Source organism: Montipora foliosa, chromosome 6 (assembly GCF_036669935.1).
Source record: "Montipora foliosa isolate CH-2021 chromosome 6, ASM3666993v2, whole genome shotgun sequence".
Classification (NCBI taxonomy): domain Eukaryota; kingdom Metazoa; phylum Cnidaria; class Anthozoa; order Scleractinia; family Acroporidae; genus Montipora; species Montipora foliosa.
This window is the reverse complement of record NC_090874.1, coordinates 32,317,019-32,322,018: the sequence shown is the minus strand read 5'-3', so window position 1 is coordinate 32,322,018 and position 5,000 is coordinate 32,317,019. Positions and strand designations below refer to the sequence as shown.

The 5,000-nt window shown below is 37.7% G+C and overlaps 1 protein-coding gene across 2 annotated transcripts in view; it reads right to left on the bottom strand.

Moving 5' to 3' along the window:
* The window catches only part of LOC138007138 (E3 SUMO-protein ligase ZBED1-like), a 16,570-nt gene extending 12,178 nt beyond the window's left edge, over positions 1 to 4,392 (bottom strand). Inside the window, exons 1-2 of one of the 2 annotated variants that reach the window (XM_068853889.1) lie at positions 4,255 to 4,348; positions 397 to 499 (exon numbers count right to left, since the gene is read on the bottom strand). The gene's annotated coding sequence lies outside the window, so the exon portion shown is untranslated. Of the gene's footprint in view, positions 1 to 396; positions 500 to 4,254 lie in introns of both variants that reach the window. The other variant, XM_068853888.1, reaches the window with a different exon arrangement.
* Between the last annotated feature and the right edge of the window lie 608 nt (positions 4,393 to 5,000).

The following is a 5,000-nucleotide window of genomic DNA, read 5'->3' as shown; positions in this document are numbered from 1 at the left end:
GCATAAAGACCCTCACCAAAACTCGTGGATATATATCCATGAGTAAAAATGTAAAAAACACTATCCCATCAGGCAAGCCATTGCTGAAGTTCTCTACATGTAGCTCAGAGGTGTGAGGAAATCTACAGGATTAACCCACAGATTCCTTGCCCCCGAATGACAAGTAAAATCGCAGAGCGTTAGAGTATTTAAGACATACATGATTGTACATGTACTTAGTGTAACTCCGAGGAGTCAGTGGGTTAACGGGAGTGGATGCAAAGGTTGTTAATATTTTTTTTCTGAACCTTGCATTAGAAGAGAGAGTTCCAATCTATATGTACATGTAAGGAAAAAGCCATCTTATTTCAAAAAAGAGAAAAAAAAAATTTGAACACAAAAATCATCTTCACTTACAGTGGCAAAACGACTACTGGCAGCCATTTTGTCCATCGAGGTAACTATCGGCTGATAATCCGAGATAGCGAGCCAATGAGAGCGCACGATTTTGTATAATCACCTGTGTATTTATACTAAAATCAGATATGATTGGTACATGTACATGTAGTTCAATACCAGATGAAGAGTTACTCAGTCAAAGTAAATTTGTAAGAATTTCCTTCTCTTGATTACATATTAAATAATAGTTATTTATTGTATTTAACTCAATTAAATTCAATTTAAAAGAGAGAAGACAAATTAATTTTAAGAAAATACATGTACACTGTACATGACTTGTATGATCTACATGTATTGGCTTCAAAATGTTCGTAAAATCTACTTCTATAATAATGCTTCTTGCTTGTCAATAGGTCATGATAACAATAATTTTATGCTATCCTTACAGGCACTCACTAGCCTTGGACTACAGGCCAGCATAGCAGAACACTACATTTTTGAGCCTAAAACAACTTGCTTGATGATGGTCAAAGACAACCCTAAGACTTTAGTTTAATTGTGAATGCCTGGGTACTAAGTTACACCTTGATAACTTAATCATTCACATGTGTGATGCTATCACATGGCATCTGACAGGATGCGGCGATGCGGATCCGCATAATTCCCTAAAATCCGCATCCTCCGCATAATTACGACATTTTCCGCATAAAACTGAAGAAATGCGTGATGTTAGTGATAAAGCAGCTGCTTACCATCCTCACAAATGCAAAAGCCGAAGAGATTGACTATTTTGAAACACTTATTTTCCCGAACATTGAAGAAAACACGCCATTTTGTTTGCAAGATGAAAGTTCGTAAGCAGTTTCTACGCATTTTTTGGCAATGAGCCTGCACTCTAGTTAAACCATTTTCATAACATACCCTAGGCTCGGAATTTTTAAACAAGATGCAACAAGGTATGAAAATTTAGCCGCAAGTTATGGTAGCAAATTAAATTGATCATTTGTAAAAGTAGGGAGAATAATCGCGATGAAGTTGTACAAAACAAAATAGGAGCCCGCAATACGTATGTGTAAAAAACCGCTGAAAATGGTGAATGATCGAGGGAATGGATCGTGGTTCAACCACATCACAATTTTGCTCCATATTTCCAAATTGAAACAAAATACGAGGAAAAATTTTTTATTTTTTTTTTATTTTTTTAATCGCTTTATTTATTTTAGCACAAGTTTCGGCAAAATACCGATTACTAACCCTTTTATTGTAACGGTGAAAGCTGGTCGCAGATTGGCTATATTGGCCAGTTGTAAATGCGACTGCATTGGTCGCAATTTCGAGTCCTGATTTACCATAAGTATGTAAATACATTGGATGGGCCTAATTGTTTGTTCTATAAATTGTTTAAATTTCCGCATAATCCGGTGTAATTTCCGCATAATCTTTAATTTTTTTCCGCATCCTATCAGAAGCCCTGCTATCATAACAGAACTGAAAACTAGAATCATTAATTTGGACAGCTTGAATTCTACATGTAAAAATTAACATTTGAACATGTCATCAAGACCAACCGAAACAAAACAATGACTTGAAACACTTCCTTTTTGAAGGTACAAAGCGTTTTTATGTCACTAGAAATATGTCCTGATAGTTTCGGGACTTTTGACAGATGCCTCCATGGAATGACTGTTTTAAAAATCCTGTATGGCTGCAGGACATGTATTGGTAGATACAGTGAGTTGTATTACCTTTTCGAATAAATGCACAGTTCTTGAAACAATAGCCCAACTCCAGAAAATAAAAATGAAGAAGTGAAAAAAGGAAGCGGGACAAATACCCCTGAAGTCCCACACTCAATGACTATTGATTACCACACTTCAAAGACGAAGCATACAACACATCTAATTCTGCTTCTGATTAACAGATAATAATCATGTGTTTGGTAGAGGAGTGCTAAGGATGATGACCACTGCACTGCAGAATTTGAAGTGATGACTGATCATGAAGGATTGCGGGAGGACAATTTGAAAGCGCATACAATCGAACCTCGATTAACTGGATATTTTGATTTTAAAATAGATATCCGGATTTGCTTCTCTGGTCGCAGTTTTTCATGGATATTTATTAGTCATATTTTAGGATCTGCAGCAAACCCTTTTTCCTTCAAATGATGACATGAAAGTCCGGTTCACAATGATTGTTTTTTTGCTTCAAAACACAAATCTGTACGAGCATGTGTCATGCTCACACACACCATAACTAATGTGGTGCATTTCACTGTGCTCTGATTGGTTCAGATTTGCTCCGTTCCTAAGTGAAAGGAAAGGAAAGGAAAGGAACTTTATTTAAGTGTCTAATCTTCTAGCGTTGTACTGTAGAGCACTAATCAGGGACACAATAAATTGAAATTAACAAGTTAATGCAAATAAGATCAAATGTTGGTTTTTGAGGAGAGGGGAAAACCGGAGTACCCAGAGAACAACCTCTCAGTGCAGAGTAGAGAACCAACAAACTCAACCCACATATGATGCCGAGTCTGGGAATCGAACCCGGGCCACATTGGTGGGAGGCGAGTACTCTCACCACTGCGCCATCCCTGCACCAAATTCCATTCTGAAGTAGATATACATCAAAACGAATCCATCAAGTCGACAAAATGCACAATGTAAGACATCCACTATTTCCATAAAAGATAAACAGTCGATTATATTGCTATTAGAAAAAGAAACTAATTTGTCAACTGAGTATGGTGTTAGCAAGCAGCAGATCTCCGATATCCAAATGCAAAAAACTAGCAGATCAAAACAAACTGATTTACTTCAGCATTTTAGACCAACATAAAAAAAATTTTAGTTAAAAAAGACTTGTAGCAGATAGTTTTTGAGCAAATGTTCATAGTCTTTCCAACAACGATTTGTACTTGTTTTATTCCTGTATGATTAAAATGTTACTCTCACTAACTTGTGTACATGTAACTTGGCTCATTAATATTCATATTTTCGATTAAATCTGGACTCTTGATTACACGGACTATTTCGAAGTTCCCACAAGTCCGGATAATCAAGGTGCAACTTCTTCAAGTAGGCCTGTTTTCTGATGTTTGGCCTAAGCAAAGCAAAGACAACAGCTACGGCAATGAAAACGCCACAGAGCAAGAATATTATTTTTTTAAAAAAGGAAAAATACTTGCGCTGCACGTGCATCCTGCATTTCCATTCATTTTTTTGTGTACTTCACAAAACAACAACATGAAATCACCAAATTTTAAGTTTTGACGAAAACGTGAGCATATGACAATGAACCATTCATCTTCTGTTTTGAGTTCGAAACTGTTTGTACCCATCCAGTTACAGGATAGTTTGCAGTGAGTTCACCCGTATTGTACAATGTGAATACGACGAAATAGGACGTTTTCAACCAACCTCTAGAGACACCAATGAGAGATCTTTTGTTTTCGTCCACCAAAATGTCTGAGATGACGTCACGTAAAAACCTTCAATAATCGCGAAATGTTTCCCTTTTAATTCGTCCGCGACAGAGGACAAATAATTTGGGGATCAAAAGACAAAAAACATGTAACACCATTTTATTTTAGCTTTGCGCCAATCGTTGCACACTTCATGCAAATGTTCTTTTCCTTTCATCGCGCATTGTCCACGAAGCCTCGAATAGTTGCAGCACACTAATGAGGATCGCCGACTGAGAAGCTAAGAGCACAAAACATTTTTACAGTCGAAGTCATGCAATATTGACATTTAGCAAAAAACTATCATAATGCTCGCGGTATAAGCCCGCATTGCAGAATTTCTCGTCCATAACTCGATTAAAAATAGAGACTCTGTTTTGGGGGGCATGTCAGGGAGTAAGCCATTATCTTACCTTGTTAGTTTAGACGTTCTACCCCAATTTCACTCACAGACAGCTCATTTCACTTCCGAAGCGCAGAGGCAACCATATTTGATTACGAGCTCATTCATTTCTCGTTTCCAGGGTCTTTCCAGTGAAGCAAAATGGCGGACATGATGGGAGGCCTGGGCCAACAAACATGGTGGGGCTTTTACTTCGTGTAGAAGACGCAAATGACGTAACAAAAGCTTTAGGGATTTAGGGATTTAGAATTCTGATTAGATATTGTTTCACGATTTTTGTTCTATTGTTTTACGTCATGTGTGTCTTCTACACGAAGTAAAAGCCCAAGGTGGCCGAGTTGGTGATGTCTAACTAGAAACACTGTTTTACGAAACGGCAATGTTATAAAACCAAATGAAACAGTAATAATCGCTTAATTAACAAGATACACTGCATGATGTAAACTAGTAGGCTAATATGGAGACAAAAGAGCTACCTGCCATGTTTCAGGCAGAGCTCATTTACGCGAAATTGTAAATGCGTAATCTACAGCACTCATTCGCTAATTGCAACCACGGAAACGCTGTTTCCCGGGAAAGGGTTTCTGAAAATAACTACTACAGGTCTGTAAAAGGCCCGATCCAAAAGGCAAAAGGCTAGAGTAGGCTCCTACTGACGGTCTCCTGCCGACATCGAATCGTGTAAAATAACCACAGGTAGACCACCCTCTGTTAGTGGGGGCCATTTGTTATTTATAGAAGAAATACAGATGAACA